The sequence below is a fragment of the Amblyomma americanum genome, chromosome 4 (genome assembly GCF_052857255.1).
Source record: "Amblyomma americanum isolate KBUSLIRL-KWMA chromosome 4, ASM5285725v1, whole genome shotgun sequence".
Classification (NCBI taxonomy): domain Eukaryota; kingdom Metazoa; phylum Arthropoda; class Arachnida; order Ixodida; family Ixodidae; genus Amblyomma; species Amblyomma americanum.
This window is the reverse complement of record NC_135500.1, coordinates 187,029,027-187,047,526: the sequence shown is the minus strand read 5'-3', so window position 1 is coordinate 187,047,526 and position 18,500 is coordinate 187,029,027. Positions and strand designations below refer to the sequence as shown.

Genomic DNA, 18,500 nt, shown 5'->3' with positions numbered 1-18,500 from the left:
GAGCAAGCCGGGTCGCTATTGAACCCGATTCGGAACCACGCTCCCCCCCCCCCCCCCCCCCCTCAGTTCAGCGCGCGCAGAAAAAAAAAATACAACGGCTGTCAAAAGGCGCGTTCTGACAGTACAGAGAACGCCAGCTGCTTGACGTAATGGAATTCCACTCGCGATTCAAACATTTAGGGACACTCGGGGCTTCCGCTTCTAAAAAAATATATATAATAAATAAGGATGAGAGTGGAGTGAGCAGAAGGCTGAGAAAACTCCAAAAAGGCGTACACATGTGCTACTCGAGAGAATTAAACAGCGAAAAACAAAAACAATAAAAAGCTACTGTCGGCCGAGAGACGAACTGCGCGGCGCACATTCGCGAAGAGGTAATTCCATGAAGCCGTCGGCGCTGTAGCTCCTTTGAACCCGCGCTAAAAGCCCCCGCCGAAACTCTCAGTTGAAACGCGCCGGCAGAATAACGGGCCCCAGCCATAATTTTAGCCGTGAGCCTCTTGAACGAACGAACGACCGAATAAGCCAGCGGGAGAAGGAATGCGATGGAGACGCCGCGGTCGGGAAGGAAATGAAGTTCTTCTGGGCCCCTTTATTCGCGCAGTTCGCTCGCTCTTAAAGGCGACAACAGCGTTTTTCGTCTCATTTAGATGCAACTGGAATTCTCTTTCCGGGAAAACTCTTCTTCGCCGCACCCTCTTTCCCTTTATCCCCAATTTCTTGCTTCTGTTCGCGGCGTGCACGACTCCGTTATTACTTCGGTCGACGACATAGCGCCTCTGTTTGGCCAGAGCACGCGATTGATTCAGCTTCCGAAATGACGCGCCGGATTTGCGTCGAGAGAGAGAGAGAGAAACTTGGCACATTGCTGGAATGACCGAGTAAGCAACTTTGTCTCCTTCCCTGCGCAGTGCTTCGCAACTGCAATTCTAACTTCCCTTTTAATGTCCCACTTAAGGCCATAATTGTTTTTTTTCTTTCCGCTGTTCCACGACGAAATATTTAAATTTCTCGGCGGAAGCGCGCGCAGAGAGGGCATTTAAAACTTCGCCGCACGGCACTTGGCTGCGGCGTTAACGCGAATCCTATAGCGCGCCGTTTGAAGAGGCGCGGCTGCAGGCGCGTTACTGTAATGGGCCGCGCCGATGACGTTACCGCAGAGCGGCATTCCCTGCATTGCAGGAACTCCCTTTGTTGATTACCGCACCTCGGTATTTTGTGGATCTGAAGTGAAATCAGTGACTTCACTCTGCGCCACATTCACGTTACATTCACGTATGTCCCAAAGAACGTTCGTCAGCAAGAAGAGAAAGAGTTACAGAGAGAGAGAGAGTAGGGGTAGAAAAGGCGGGGAGGAATTTGTTACCCTGCATTGGGGAAGAGGGATAAGGGGGATATGAAAGAGAAGGATAAAGGAGAGCTCAGAAGAAAAACGAAGTATAGAAAGTAAGGACTTTGCATAGTACGTCAGAGTAGTAGAGCCAATCGCACAAGCATTGCAGAGACGGAAGAGTGCCTGACAGGCCTTCAGTGCCGCCGATCGCCGTGCCCATCACCCGATGGCGATGAAGGAGACGATAGGCACCGCGAACCAATGACGACTGTTAGCGGGACGGTAGCTAAGGCGACAGCTAGTCATGCCACCCCCCCCCCCCCCACCCTACATCCCCCTCCCCTGGTCCCCAAGAGTGATGCCCAAAGGGCCAACATACGTAGCGACCAGTATCCCCCCCCCCCCCCTTCATAGCAACAACCACCACCAATCAGTCATGCACCGACTGTTAACGCATGCAGAGGCACAAGGAGCTTTGTAAACCTCAACCCTTACTGTACGTGCAACTGGGATCTAGCTAACCCGTTAGTGTGTTGCGAATTGAAAAAAGGACTGCTGCGAACAATCTTTATCAACAGTGTGAAGGGACATTGACGTATCGGCGTCCACGCGGGATATCCGTGGGAAAATCTTGTCACGGCTGGCAAGCTGGTCAAAGAGAACAAATGTGGGAGAAGACACGACAAGCGAAGAAGCTTCGGCCCCAGCCAGGGCGAGCTGGAGCGACAGACAGGAGGAAGAACTGATCAAAGCGAACAAACCTCCATTACTTTGCAACTAATTAAACTAATCGCCGCTTTCTCTGCCATACCTACGGAGAGTGTTTTCAAGTAAAAATGAAAGCACGATACTTTACCCGAATTACCCCGATAGTAATGCCGACACAATTTTATCCAGTATTGTGGACTGGTCTCAGAGAACTCAAATAAGACCACACTAAGAACATATCGTGACCTCAAAGGCTTCACTTAGCAGTAGGCAGCTTAACACTTCATGTGGACTTCACAGCTCGAAACAGACAAGGGCGAAAGACACGGAACGACTGGGACGGGCGCCTTGTCTGTTTCGCGCTGTAAAGTCAACATGAACGGTCACCAAATTGCCCAGACGAAAGTTCTTATCCACCTTAACCCGTTTTCTTTTCCCTTCGTGCTTCAAGCTTCAGAGTTCCAGTCTGCGATGACCTGCTACAAGCGCAGACAACTGTTTCAAGCCGTTTCAAGACACAAGTGCGATGATCGCCAAATATATTTGGCTCAGGCACTCCCGTGGGTCATCAGCGCTTGAACAATTAACTTCGCCATGTTTTCGTCGCCTCCGTGATTCGTGAGGAAACGAAGTGCCGGCACTATCTGCTATCTCTACTGTCTTGCGGTGTCGCTGGTAAAGGGTGCCGGCATTTCACATCTCCTGCTCACAATATTTGCATTCGTAATGAGAAACGCGTTTTTCATTTCACGCGTATCCAGTTTTATTCAACGACATACGCAAAGGGCAGAAGAAATGTGATTCTTTAAAACCTCAGCGCAAACCACGTTAACCGTACATAAAGGTGCACCATGTCATGTTTCTGTCATGAAGCACCTCAATGGTTCTTTTTAATTAGATGAGAGGGTGCATACCACCCAATTACGACTGCAGGTGATTATCAAACGGTCAACATAGATAAGTATGCAAAAAAACGTGCCTCATTCACGAGTAAATAAACCTCTCCTGCATGGGTGACGCCTGAAGCAGAGAACGGGACGTACTTAACAGGGTTCAGTTATTAATAGCAGGCAGCTAGGTACGGCCAGTGGCTAATCGGCGAACCCGTAATCGCTTACCTGGAAGAAGTGTTATCCACTCAGGCACGTGGACGATACAGCTCGAGGGCGGCTTCAGTCACTGCGCCAGTATGGTGCGGTAAGACGAAGGGCCCACAGAAGGGGATGGGCACACAGACGCAATCAACCGAAAGCGCTGCCACACATTCCTTTTGCTCGCCGGAGCGCGCACACCGACGCTGCGCAGAGAGAGCACGACGAGCGAAGACGGCTCTCGCGAACCGGACGGGTGCAGGTGTTTGCGCAGCGCTTCCGAGGCAGACACAAACGTCGAGAGAAGAACGAGAAGAATAAGGGAAAAAAGGGGGGCAGCGAGTCCGCGTCAGGAGGCTCGACAACGGCCGATACAGCAGGCAGGGCCGATAAGGGCGTGCCGATTGCGGGCGCCCGTTAAGCTCGATCGTGTCCGTCGTCCGCGCTCGTGCCACGGAGTCGCTAGAGATGGAGCGGTCGAGGGGGAAGATGAAGACGGCAAGAATCCCACAGGGCGGGCAGCTTAAACTCGTGACACATCTTCCCGGGAACGCGTCCGCGACACACACTGACTCATGGCTGCCGAACGCATACACACACAACTGACAAGCGGCCGGACCAAGGCCCGTCCGTCCTCGGTGGGGGCGCATTCATCGGGCCGGGCCCTTATCGTCGCGGCCCAGGCCGGCGATAGATAGCGGCTCCGTCGCTCGCGTCTGTGAAAGGAGAGCGGCGCGGAGATCGGATTACCGCGAGAGGCCGCTTCCTCCGCCCACCTCCTCTTTGCATGCTGCCCACTTCTGCGTTTTATTTTCCCCTCCGGGCTTCTGTTTTTCATGGCAACTTTCATCTCGGCGAGAAACTGCGGATAGGAACTTCGAAGGTGACCCGCGCGGCGCTGTAGCGTGGATACGGGGAATGGCAGATCAGGATGCCCGTTCGAGCCGCCGCCGCCGTAGCCTTTGAGCGGCTCTGTTGGCACGCGCGATTTTGCTTTGCTCCCGGTGACTGGAAGCTCCTCTGGCTAAAGAGTCTCCTGGGTTGAAACTGCGTTCAGCACTTGACCGTATTATTGGTAGGATAATTAAAACAAAACATGAACACAAGATCGCGTACAGAAATCTGCATTGATCCTCTTCCAGGCGAACAGTTGCACCAGGGGATCTATCGCAGGGCGTAATAGTTTTAAATCGGCAAGCAGCTCTAGTAGTGGTGGTAACGCTGTTAACGCCAGGCAGGAGGATCAGCCATACATTGATCACTTCGGAGAACCGCCGCGGTGGCTGAGTGGTTATGTTGCTCGGCTGCTGGCCCGAAAGACGCGGGTTCGATACCGGCCGCGGCGGTCGCATTTCGATGGAGGCGAAATTCTAGAGGCCCGTGTACTGTGCGATGTCAGTGCACGTTAAAGAACCCCAGGTGGTCGAAATTTCCGGAGCCCTTCACTACGGCGTCCCTCATAGCCTGAGTCGCTTTGGGACGTTAAACCCCCATAAACCAAACCATTATCACTTCGGCGATTCTTGACGTCAGAAATAACGGGATGAAAACGCCCAGTTCGCGAACACCACTTCGGGTCGTTTCGTTCGCGTATTTACGCTTCACACCATTACAAACCAAGTGTAGTTATTGCTAAGCATTTGGCTCTTGCTAACACAGCGGTGATACTTCTCTTTCGCACTTTTTATTAACTTGCACACTCAGCAGACACTTATTTAAAATCAATGATGACAGGCAACAGGAGACGTCATCCAACCAGGAACTTTCCCTGCATTGCGAAGTGCATGTTCAAGCCTTCTGTGTTCGTCGACCCTCTGGACGCAACCTGAATAGCAAGCTCAATCGCCCCGGCGAAAAAGGCCAAACAACAGCTGGTTCCGGAACGGAGCGGCACTTGACGTTCTTCGCGCGAGGCCGCTTGCGACGCAGTTGTGCAAAGCTCCGCGATAAACAGAGACAAAGGGACATATATTGCAGTCGCGCTGCCTGAGAATGTACTTTGCACACCGCTTACACGCAGCCACTGACGTCGGCTTCTTACAATGCGAGCATGCAACAGAGCTCCATACACCTGTCGGCACCGCACGAAATGAGACACTCCGAGCTCGCGTCATCGAGTGTATTTACGCTGTGTGCTGCGTTAAGGAAGGCTATCGCGGAAAGAAAGCTTTCGAATAAAAGCTTCGACAGCATTCGCGTAGCTTCCGCGTTGTTCCGCGCCCGCAGGAAGCAATTCGCTTCACCACGGCTTGGAATTTTCCCAAGACACTCAGCGGTCGCAGTAATGACGGTTCATTCGTAGACGAGTACCTATATACCCGGACTTCGTACGCGCAGCAGCGATGCTTATGGTTTACGGGGGGTTTAACGTCCCAAAGCGACTCAGGCTATGAGAGACGCCGTAATGGAGGTCTCCGAATAATTTCGACCACCTGGGCTTCTTTAACGTGCACTGACATCGCACAGTACACGGGCCTCTAGAATTTCGACTCCATGAAAATTCGACCGCCGCGGCCGGAATCGAACCCGCGTCTTTAGGGCCAGCAGCCGAGCGCCGCAACCACTCAGCCACCGCGGCAGCAGCGATGTAGCATGCAATTAAAACTGCCGTCTCCATTTCAGGGCGCTGTTTGGAGGTCAAACGGTTGATAAGTGATTTACCGGCAGGTTACATTACAGCATACGCAACCCAGGCCGATCACTGAGCGTTCCAGACTGCGAGCAGCTATATTAACCAGGATCCAGATTAGCGCACGACAGGTCTAGCTTCCATGATTTCTTAGTTTTAATGACAGCGTAGAAGCAATGCGAAATTTATGAACTAAGACTGACTGATGCAATATATCGAACTTCGGTTTTTACCTACCAGAAAAACTCCCATGATTCCTGTCGTGACGTCTGTCACGAGTCATGCGCAGGGCTCGGCTCATGTCCAGACCGAAGGTATAACTCACACCTTCCAAAAACATCTACATCAACTTCCTTCCTTTGGTACTGCTTTATATTAGTCGACGCGTACACTTAAGTCACGACTATGATGCCTGATTTGTATGAATGCAGCTGCCGCCGCGGTGGCTCAGCGGTTATGGCGCTTGGCTGCTGACGCGAAAGACACGGGTTCCATCCCGGCAGCGGCGGTCGCATTTCGATGGAGGCGAAATTGCTAGAGTCCCGTGTACTGTCAGTGCACGATGTCAGGCGATGTCAGTGCACGTTAAAGAACCCCAGGTGGTCGAAATTATCCGCAGCCTTCGACTACAGCGTACCTCATAGCGTGAGTCGCTTTGGTACGTTAAACACCCATAAAGCAAACCAGCAGCCTCACAAATAGCTTTCGCAAAACGTTGCTGAAGTGGTGGCGTGTAAAGCCCGTTTTCTTTCTCATCGAGTGCACGTCATATCGATCCCATCGTTCTTCAATTTATGCACATAGGGTGACGTCAACCGGAGCGTCCCACGGTTGAGGTTCGGCTGTAAAACAAAGGCAGGCGCGTTGTGCACTCCATCTTCTCTCTGCACATGTCACGATCCTGAGATGGTCGGCGCAATACCTCCTTATCCTGAGTAGCTTCATTTACGTGTAAACACGGGCAAGCCTCTCGAATGGGAGGAGGAACGGCGCGGCGAGGGCTGAAAGGGAAGTTAATAGAGCTTTCTGCGCTCGTCGATCACTGAATCGCGGTCGATCACAAAGGAGACGGTAAAACAAGGAAGGGGGGGGGGGGGGGGGGGGGGGGGGGGGTACGACTCGCGTGCGAGCGTGCGCTGTGTGTCGGAACGCAGTGGTCCTGTTTAGGAAAAGAATTCGGAGGTGCGGGTGCGCGTGTCGCTAAGCGCCTGTTCGCGTGATACATGAGAACCCAGAGAAAGTAGCAACAAATAATACGCCATCAACCGTCCAACAGACCTTTAATAGCTACCTTAGTTAAGCTACTACATTGAAAGGGTGAATCTGGCACGCAATATAGAAGCATTGTAGCCAGACCAAGTTAAACTACTTAAAACAGAATTTGAATGACTGCAGTTTGAGGAAATGAAATGAGGCACCTTAAACCAGACTGAGCCTTCATCTGGTTTCATGACGAGCTTGCGCCTGCTAGCACGTTCGCAGGTATATATATATATATATATATATATATATATATATATATATATATATATATATATATATATATATATATATATATATATATATATATATATATATATATATATATATATATATATATATATATATATATATGCGCTAGCATGTGCAAGGGAGAGGTCAAAGTGAATTCCTGCGTAGCACCCATAAATTTTCTTTCAAACGATGCCGGTTTTCTGCGTTTCAACCGTCTGAAACCGGCTTAATATCCGCGTACCTTTTTTTCTCCAGCATGACGTAGGTTATAATAAGAATTGGCGCGGCTTTTCAGGAGACGAGACCATATTAAAAAACGGGGCAGGAATTTTGCCATACCACATAAACGAGTCTGCGTTTAAGTGAGCATCTCGCTGTGAAGCCAGGATTGAGTGCTACTTCAACGAAATATTCAAATAAGACAAGACGAGAAGGTCAAAATCCAGACGTTTTCTAACTATATATGGAGAACCAAATATGGCCGCAGATTGCGCCGTGGCAGAGGCAAGAGGAGAGCTCGTTAGAAACTCCAGCCGTAGCATTGTTCCATAGTTTAAACGATGTGAATATCTTTGTTTCCTTGAATTATTAACTATAACATTTCAAGAACGCAGTCCGAGCATGGACTCGAGACCTTTAGAAGCCTGAGCTCGCGCCTTTCATAAAAATCAGAAACTATGCCTTCGACCATTAATGAGCGAACACTACAGTGAGTAGGCTTAGATGTGAAACCCGAACTCGGCGTCGTCTTCTCAGTCTATTTTGTAGAAGAAAAAAAAGCTCAGGTGAACAGCCTCTAACTTCTTTTTCCCGCTCCCAGTCAGTACGACATTGAAAGATTACAGGCATTGTATACTATTATGCACATTAAGCCACTGTCCCGTCTTCGATCTCAAAGTTAACAGGACCCCTGTCCTTCCGTCTTCCAATCTATCAGACTACATCCTATTACCACTCCTTTTCCCGTCAAAATTTTCCTGCATCCAGCAATTAACCGCCTGTGTCTTGGCCACTCCCCCGTAGTGGGTATGTGCCAGCAACGTCTCAGGCCTTCCTTCCTTCCTAACGAGCAACGGTGAAAGAAAAGCCACACCGGGAGGCGGGTGGAGCAGCTGTTGCCCGACTTCACGCCGTTCCCATTGCGCCCTTTCCTCCTTTCCTTCTCCACGTATAAAAAAAAACACACACACACAGCAGAGAACGGGCGCCCGGTGTACGTACCAGACTCTCGGTATTCAGCGGCGCGTTCATAATTCCGCGTTCATTGCCGGCAAGCAAAGTACCAGGGCGCGACAGTTCCGGCAGGCGCAGCAACAGCGTCGCCCACCACCACGAGCCACAGCAGCAACTCAAGCAGCGGCGGTCGCGGCCAGTCAAACAAGCTACAGCACAGGCCGCTCGCCTCGTCTGCCGGGGCGAACACAAAGCGGGCCCAATATTCAGAGCACGGCCGCAGCCCTTCCAGCCTCCCATTGCCCATATACGAGCAGCAAAGGGGGGGGGGGGGGGGGGGTCGGAGTTGGACCACGGCGCTCGTCAACAGCGTTGCGCCGCTTTCGTCGCTCGCTCGCCCGCTTCGAAAAAGCCCCGGCGACCTTATATACGGAGGAAGGACGGCAGCGACGTAGCGGGGCCTGAACCTCGCCGGGCATTCGGAGCACGTGCCGCAAGCGAACCCCCGGCATGCAATTCGCGCGCTGGCGCTCGCGATCGGGGCCCCCCTGTAGGATCGGCGGAGGCCGCCAAACTCTTGCGGCGAAAAAGTCTCCTTCCGGGTCCCGCGGCGTTTTTCGGCGCTTCTGTTCGCTGCTTTGGCCCTGCGCGCCACGTCTCCGTCGTAGAGAGAAAGAGAGAGAGGAGGGCGGGGAGGGGGTGGGTGCTTGGTGTGTTTGGAATGTATACCCCGTGCGCCTGCATTGTCGCCTGCCTGCTTTTCTTTCTGTCGTTTCCGTATGCATGAGCGCACGGCCGTGTGTGTGTGTCTGTGTGAGGACCCCCAAAAAGTGCATTTTATCGATCAAAAGTGTCCTCCGCTTCTGACCGAAGGCACGAAAGTCGCCTCACGTCGCGCTGACTGCAGCGGACGCCGTTCACGAACAATCGGGGCGTACAGAGCATGCGCGCTTGCGTTCAGCGCGTGCTTGCCGCGGAGAGAATGCCGCGTCTTTCAGAACGCGCGATCATCGGCGATGTCCTTGGTGTCGCTGACCGATACGTTCCCCGCGGATAGCGCGCTGACGGCTCAATCGCGTGAGTGTTCGACGGGTTCTGGAGAGCGTGCATTCAGAGAGAATGTTCGCAATGCATCAGCGCTGAACTTCGCTAACGGACACGGGCGAAAGAGACACCTCACCTGTCTGTTCCGAAAGGGATCATCTATGAAATTTTAGCACGCGGTTTACTGCTTCGCATAAAGCCGCCTGAAACGCAAGAATGAGTACCCTGTGAACTGCGCAGTTCCTGTTCAAACATTATTAATGAATTCCTTTGTCTTCATCGAGGTACTCAAGCGTGCATTTTGCCACTCGCTTTCAGGCCTGTACTTGAAACACGCATGGTTGCGCGTGCATTTCTGAAGGCCCACCAACATTAAGCCAGAAGAAGAGCACCGAGGTTGGGCGACGCTTTCCATTCGATTCTGTTCCACGTTCATCACCCACGAAGCCGATGATTACTACGCCATGACGTCGCTGGGGAAGTGGTGAAGGGCGAAATAAACAAAGATGCACTAAGACCGGAATAACATTGTTGCGTTATCCATTCCTTTTATGTTTGCCGCTAATAATATTGGTCTGTAATACACGCATCTGATTACTACGAGTCCGGTAAGCTTCGCAGCACGAAAAGAATTGAGACGCCTGCTCATAACGCAAATTCACCGGTGTGGAAAACAAGGAAGAAAAATCTGATTTATGAACAACCTTAATAACAACAAGAATAATATTTATTTCGCCACCATGCAGTACGTGACAAATGAACTCAAGAACGGCGAAACTAGACTACGTTAGCCAGGAACACGCTGAAATGATGAAAATGCCCTTACCTTTTCAGGACAGTAGCTTAGACGTCTGGAGGTAGAGATGTAAATAGCCGTGATGAGCTGCTACGTCTCTGTGGTTGACAGCAGTGCGTCTGCAATACACAAACAAAAACATTACCGAGTTAAATACATACTCGCTCGTTCGTCGGTTGAGAAGCATGTCAGCAATCGAAACACCTTAACTGAAAGCAAAAAAAAAATTTGCAAATTGAGTACACACTTATAAGAAACTCCTGACAAGGATTTAACACGTAGTGGCTTGTAAACGCGACGACTAGCACACGTGTGGCGCGTCTGGGGAGAAAAGAAAAAGGATGACAATTACTATTAGAAGTCAAGATCTGTGCAGGACAAAAGCCTTTCCCCCGATCTTCAGTCACGCCTGTCTAGCAAAGTGGCGGCCGTCCTATCCCATCAACTATCTTAGCCTCGTCGCTCTTCCTGATCACATGGCACCACTGACTACGTTATCCATTCTTTGGTGTCAACTCTGTTAACAGACCAGATGCTATCAGTTCTGCGCACGGCAAGCTCTGTCCAAGCAATTCTGACATTAATTTTAACTTAGGGTACGTTTCTCTAAGTTATGGTAAGACATGAGTCCTGTTAGATGGACCACCTACACGCCGCCTCCACGTGGTATAGTATAAAGGTGATAACGCAAGTCTAAATAATCAAAGAATACGTCGTGAAGGAGACGTGAGAACTTTCTTCCCACTGTGCGTATTTATTTCCAAGCCTCCAAGAAGCAGCGAACAGAAAAAGCGAGCCACAAACCCACTAGGAGTTTGAACTCGAAACATCGAAGATTGCTGGCAATCAGGTCAGAACCCACACCAAGCGAAAAGGCTGCCCATTATCGCTCTGAAATCTGAAACGTCGTAGCAAGTATGCTCTGTTCCTGCGATAGCCGCGATTGCGATTGTCGGTACTCCCAAAACTTCGCCCAGCAAGGTATTTCAAGGAGCAGGCCAAGACATGAAGACCCGGCCGGTCCGCCTACTGGTTGAACCGCGAGAAGGTAGGCATGTGGTATATTTCCACTCACATATCTTTCCACACAGCTTGTAAGCAACCTTTCCCTCCCTTCTCTAGTTTCCCGCTTTTTACCCTTCTTCTTCTCAAGCCTTTTACTGCTCTTCATCAGCCGCACTAAACGTGCCAGCCTTGAGTGACACAGGTAAGGCCCGCGCATACATTCCTACTACTCTTTTATTCCTTAATCCACGCATAAACACTCTTAAGATTACATCCCATCGTTCGCTGAGCTGCTCTCAGCCTCATCTCAATATTCTTCAAACCGGCCAGGCTCTTAGAGAAACCACAAATTCTTGAGGCGCCAGTGTTACTCAGGGACACGATCCTCTACCTCCGTGCTTTAGTAAGGTTCTCAAGTTCATTCCCAGAATTCTGCTCGCAACTAGGAGTGCCTCAACTTGTTCGCCGTTTTTTACAACTCCTCGTTGCCCCACGCATAGTGCGCCGTAAAAAAAGTTCCTTCAGCGCGCTTGTTACCACTCCTCGAAAAGCCTCAACGCTCCAAGGGTCACGCGGAAGAAGCGAGCAGGAGCGTTGGGTATGCCGTATACCCTATCCGCTGCGTCAATTTGCGGAGAGCTCCAGCTCATGCGAACGCCACCTGCTCCGCCGTCATCGGAGGCATCGCGCCTAAGTCCGCCACACACTGCGCTGCACCGCGCTACCACTAGCTTCGGCGCCGCTAGGAGCGTAGCGTATAAACCCCGTCGCGTAAACAACCTCGCGCACCCGCCCTTCCATGCGCAAGCGGGACGAGCGTGCGAGTCACCTGGGCATTTATAGGCAGAGGACGCCGCTGTCACGAACCGCGCGAGAAAGTGCAAGAGGTAATAATGCCCGCCGCTAAGCACCACGACCGGGCCTCGCGGGAGTGTCGCGTATTCTCCAAGCGTCCGAGACAGGAGGAGAGGCCTGGCTTGTACAGTGTGCGCGCACTGAACAGGAGGAGAACGCTGGAATAACCGAAACAACAAAGGGGAAAACGGGAAACAGTGCGAAAAAAAATACACTGGGGCACGCGACAAAAGAGCGCAACCGCATGCTGGTTCACTCTGTGCATACTCAGCAGAAAAGAAAGAAAGAAAGAAAGGAATAAAGAAAGAGAGAAAGAAAGAAAGAAAGAAAGAAAGAAAGAAAGAAAGAAAGAAAGAAAGAAAGAAAGAAAGAAAGAAAGAAAGAAAGAAAGAAAGAAAGAAAAACAACGAGGGAAAACACAGAAGCGAAAAGGAGCCTTTTGCAAACTGCGGTGGAAGAGGAGGGAATGCCGCGTGGGAAAGAGTCCCGGTGAACCAATTTCCCGAAGTGCGTCCATCCCCAACTCCCCACCCCATTTCCCGCGCATCCGCCGCTGTGTTGCGGTCGGCAGTGATGTATACTATACAGTATATGCGCACAAAGAGCAAAGAGAGGCGCACGCGCGCTCCGCCACACCGCCAGCTGTCTCGCCCGAGGGCGGTGAACGTCCTTGGTCCGCAGCCTCGGATGCCCCTGGCGCGGCCGGAAGCCTCCTCCAGCGGTGGCGTCATTTGAATAAGGCACGAGCGCAGTCGGCGCCACCGCGCACGGCTTCGGAGAAGTAAGCGGCGCTGCGCGCAACGACCCTAAGACGCATTGGCCAACGGCGGTCAGCGGAAGGTTTTCGGTATCGACGTCCAAGAAGGCGATCTGCGAGTCGGCCAGTCGGCCGGCGGCTACGGGGTCGATGCCCGGGTGAGCCAGCGGCATTTTCAAATGCCAAGCAGTCATAGGGCCAGCCCTAGCACATCTCCCACCTGCGGATTGGCCCTAAAGAAAGAAAACAAAAAGACAGCCTCCATATATTACATCGGCTCTCTACGGGAGCTTCGGACCATACTTTCTTCTCAGAATACTTAAGAACAAGTTTAAATGCTGGCCCAGTGTTTGAGTAATTTTTGGAAGCGGATATATCATTAGCCATGACGCGCGTGCGTGCGTGCGTGTGTGAGGGGGAGGGAGGGTTACACGCGAACGCTGCCAGTAGCGGGATTCTTCTTTTTGCAGTTCTATACCTTTACGTCTCTTGTCTCTTGCTGAAATATATCCCACGGTGGAAGCTTTCGCACTAATTTTGACCACGTGAAGTACTGCGACGCACACCACCCAATCTCCCGCCTGTATTTCCGCCCTTGCGCAGAGAAGCGTAGCGCCATAGGCACCGGAAGTTATGTGCGAACCTTCAGCGAGACGCCGCACGCTGCTGGATTTGCTGAGGGCCGCTTAGCGAGAGACCAGCCGGGAAAACCGTGCACGCCAGAGCGGCTGCGCTCCTATAAGACGACGACGCGCGGGTTTTGCGTGCCTTAAGTTATAACTAACGACGAGGCGAAAGGCTCGCTCGGAATACGCGCGCACGTGCGTGTGTTTGTAATCGCGCCACTTCAAAGAATGCGGCGACGGGATTCAGGCGAGCGTTAAACAACTCCAGGTGCTCTAAATTAGACCAGAGCCCCTCGTTTGCACAGCGTGTTCTCACGACCGTCCGCGTCTTCTCCGGTATGCAAAACCCCGCGTGTTATCACTGCTCCGGCGCGCAATGCGACGCGGGCGCTCCCTGGAGGAGGGAGAGAGAGGAAAGCGCAACAGCGAGCTCTAGTGGCGGCTTTGCCGCGCGACAGGCCTGCGACGCGGTGCGGCCCTCCTTAACGAGCGGTACAGCCGTGATCGTAACTGCGCTCAACCTCACTAAAAGCGTGCACCGTTGTGGTAGCGACCGCTGCCAAGTCTTACGTCGCTTCTGCGCCGTGCTTCTCACCTTCCAAGCTCGACACAACAGTACGGTGTAGTGTCGAACTTCCGCAGAGTCGTGTCCTTTTCCTAGCTGGGAGTAGACGGTATATGCACAAACTGCAGGATGACGACTTGCTCCGGCGCGCGAGCTCTCTCCTGATTGGCTGATGTCACTTGCATCTTCGCCAACGCTGCGAGGTTTTAGCGAGACGACAGGATATAGCAACGGGAATCTCGTACAAAAGCGGTGAGGGCGCTGTCGTCGGGTTGGCTAAGCCTGTAGCCGGCTTGAGCGAAGCTCCGACTTCGTAAAGCGGCCAGACGGCTTGGCAGGCCAAGAAAGACAAAAGTAAAAAAAAAAAGACTGAGTAACTGACGTTATTTTGTTCGTTTCTTGCACCACACAACAGTTCACCGTCTGAACTGCTTGAATGGTGACTCAAGACGCGCTTAGTGGTCCACCAAGTAAGTGTCTGACTAACTTTAATTTACAGAAGCTTTAAGTACGGTAAAATACCCAGAGCTTTCAGCAGACATTTCAATGAACGCTGTTAACAAAACGCACGTCATAAGGAGAACATAATTCCGCTGAATAATTACGTAGTTTTTGTGGTTGTTTGTTGTTCTTCTTTCTAATCACTTATCTTTAAGGTGAAAAATGATTACCGTGCTAATTTCCCATTATTGAACACCACAAATAAAAATAAAAAACATTCCCCTCTGCTTTCCTTGGTTTTTATTTACTGTAGGCTTCCTTGAAATATGCGAGAGGTAAGATTATCTAAGTACCACTATTTTAGTTACCACTAGCCATTCCACAGAACACTAATCCCACTTTTCCCTCCATTTTCCGATTCAAACTTTCCCCTCCACTTTATTTCCCCCCTTTAAATGCACGACAGTAAATCCAAACAGCATGCCGGGAATGCAGTCATAATCACCCCCTTCACATCAAAGAGCGCGTAAACGTCTTCCTTGCGAGTTTGACGCGAATGTGCAAGGATAACTACGAAGTAACTATCACCACAGCGACACACTTAACTGGGAGGCTGTTCACACTGATAATTCTTTTGTTATACTCACGTGAGACGTACAACATGCCTCACATACCGCAGTGCCGCGCGCCACTCGCTCAATGCGCACATTTCGTCTCCCTTTGTTTCTTCTCCCCCCATTAAACGTCGCCTTCTAGAAACAAAGAACTAGGCTTAGCCAGCCAGCGGAGGAAGCCATTAGTTTGAGCTTCAGCTCTGGCGCGCGCGCGCGCGCGTTCTTCGAACAATGAAAAGAGAAGCCATTAATTCGTGTTAGCTGCGCGGTGTACTTCACACCGTGTATGTGTATGTGTGCTGGCCGCGCGAGGGTGTCCAGAACACCGCGATTCATTTTATAATGGCATCGAAGAAAGGAGTGCTCCGACACTTCACTCCGGAGAAGAAAAAAAAAGGTGTTCTGTATCATGGCCGGAGTAGGAGTCAATGCTTTCTCCCCTTTGCTTGTTTTGCTTCCTCAGCTTCCTCCTTGATGCCTTTTTCACTCCTGGCCAGCCTGTGAGTTATAGCCCGAGGACAGACTGGGCTGCTACCGCTTCATGCTTCTGTTTGTTTGTTTGTTTCGATAGCAGCTTAACGCGTTTTCTGATGCCGCTAGAGAATAATCGGGAGAAAAACGGCGCGAAGAATGAGGCAGCAACGACCCGAGCAGCAATAGAAAGAAGGAAACAAAAAGTAGGAAGAAAAAGGGACGACGGCAATTCACTTCGCAAAGTCGCACCCTAAAGAAACTTGGGTGTTGCGTGATGAACGCCCGGACACTAGGAGCGAAAAGTCGACTCCGCGGGAGACCGGTATAAGCTGATAAAGCGAGCGAAGGATTAAAAGAAAAAAGAAACAGTGCGAAAACCTCGCACGAACATTTAGAACTGCCGGCCCGAGAAGCGAAACAAAGGCTTCACTGCTCTCTTATAGCGGAGAAAACATCCGGGCCACTCGCTAACAATATCCGTGCCTTCGTTGTACGCCAACTGCTTTGTATCCGAGCTTTTTTTTCGCGTTTGATTTTCTTTCTCTCTTCTTTTTCACGAAACGTAGAGAGCACGCGTACACTGGTGCGCCCGCACCTCGCAGCCAAGAAAGAACTCAAAGCGATGGATGCACGAGGGGGCAGCGCAAACAAAACATTTTCATTGTCGCGCGCCACGTCCCGCCTTTCAACACAGTAACCCTTTTCTTTCCTTGTGTATATCTCTCTTTCTCACAAGCTCGACTTCAAAAAAAAAAGTGTTTGTTTCTACTGCAGCCCGATCTTCCCTCCTCTCCACTCAGCCTCATCCACGCGTCCCTTCTTCCCCTAGCTGCTGCACGTTAGCGTGGCGGCAGCGAAAGGCGCGATACATTCTCCAGAACTCGTAAAACTCTCAAAGCCCTTCTCGTAAACGACGCCATAAACGCATCCTGCCCGGCTAGCTCCCTCTCCTCCTTTTCTTTTTTTCTTCCACAGGCTTTCCTGCTTTCGCTCTCTTTTCCAGCGTTCTGTTTATTCACTTCCCCGTGCGGAGCCCGGTTCCGCTTGGCGCATGCGCGGATTTAAATGGATATGCGCTATTAACTCTTTCCCGCAACTCTCGACCTTATTCTCGCTCAGCATTGAACAGTGAAATGGGAATCCTGCGCAAAATGGTTTCGGTCAAAAGGGTCATGCTGAGATAGCCAGTTAGGGGTCACGTTGTAAAACGTTTTTTTTAATCCAAAGTAACTGAATACCGGAATGTTCTTAGAAGCTTTTTAAAAGCCTTACGCGACTTAGGATACATAAATGCCTCCAGAAATTCATTCATGTAGACATATATTCCTGACAAACAATCAGAAAGAAGAAAAAAAATCCCGAACCGAACAAGCAAACAAAGCAAGCCAGGCACGGTAAGAAAGAACAAATAGACAAATAAGCATTCCGGTTGATTTAGCTAGGGGACTGAAAAATATGGACGCGACTTGGCAAAAAGCTACGGAGTTAATTTGTAACCACGGCCATTACGAGTCACATACACTGTAAGGCTACTACTGACTACCGAAACAAGCAGGTATTGCTTAGCGAGGAATTAATGAGACGCGCTACTAGAATAGTAGAGAGTTGATCAGATTAACGCATTGCACGCGATAGCATGAAATCAGGCAGAACACTTTGGCGCCATTACGACCTATTCATGTCCAAGAAAGGAAGTATTATTCTTGCGTTTACATCTCTATTTAATTCATCCGTCACTCTCTTGGTGTGAGAGAGCGCAACGAGAGACGTTGCCAACGTTTCGAACTCGAATTAGTTTTACCAGTTATTCAGGAGAGTTTCTAACCCGTCAACCCTTTTACTTCAGAAATCGAACGCGTGTGCGGTTTGTAAGTAGGCAGCAACGACGTAAACGCGTTCGCAAAACTCAAATGAAACAAAGAACAAGAAGACGACAAAAAGGTAGCGATACCCAATGCCGACCGGCACTAAATCGATAGCACAGTCACGTCGCATTCCTTAACCACAGGGTTGCTTTCCCGCGTTCGGTTGCCAAGGTCTTAAAGACTGCAATTTCTGACTGCAAGTCGCGCTGAGAAAGAGCTCTATTATCTTAACGGCTTTGGTGATCATCGCTACAGGCGTCTGGTCACGCCGAAAGGATAAAAAAATAAAAGACACGAGCAAAGAAACAACAAAATAAACTATCACTTCTCCGAACTCATGTTTACGGCGAGGCCTAATCCGCAGGGGTGTGACAACGCGACACACCGCAACAAGAGCGCCTGCAGTGCGAGACCCGCGAGCCGCATCGAAGGAGTGGCCCGGCCCCGCGTCAACGTAAACTGGCGACTGCAACTGCGGAGAGGTGCTTCTAAGGAAACTGCTGCCGGGGCCCAGCAGAGCGCTATATTGAAGTGCGGGGCTCGGGGTCGTAAAGCAAAGCAGGGAAGCAATCTCATCGCATCTTTACGACTGCGCCCAACACCGGCGAGCGCTGACGCCTGCTGGCTCGGGCATTCAGCGCACCCCGGCGGCCATAAAGGAAACCCGTTCGTGAGAAGTGATTCAAAACAAACGAGAAATCGGAAAGAGAGAGAGTGTTTCTTTTTTCGTCTGATCGGCCTCGAAATGGCATCGCACCCGGCGTAAGTTTGCCGTTTCCCTGACCTTCGCCACGTTTGTTTGTTTACTTCCAGAGCCCGGATGCACAAAACCTCACCAGAGCCGGAAAAGGCCCCTCGCTAAACGTGCGGGTTTATCGTCAACTGTATAACCCCCCCCCCCCCCCCCCCCCCACCGCCCTTATTTATTCATGACCTGCCATGAACACAACACGTTTTGCTTTGCTCTTTCAAGAAATCGAGCCCCTTTCGAATTTAAAACTTGACGGGCTGTAGAAACGAGTTATTGTAG

The 18,500-nt window shown here is 50.9% G+C and overlaps 1 protein-coding gene across 3 annotated transcripts in view; it reads right to left on the bottom strand.

Annotated features, from left to right (window-relative positions):
- LOC144128833 (uncharacterized) overlaps positions 1-18,500 on the bottom strand; it is a 265,849-nt gene that overhangs the window by 85,797 nt on the left and 161,552 nt on the right. For 2 of the 3 annotated variants that reach the window (XM_077662584.1, XM_077662586.1), the window contains one exon: positions 10,299-10,387. The gene's annotated coding sequence lies outside the window, so the exon portion shown is untranslated. Of the gene's footprint in view, positions 1-3,159; positions 3,802-10,298; positions 10,388-18,500 lie in introns of those variants that run through there. The other variant, XM_077662585.1, reaches the window with a different exon arrangement.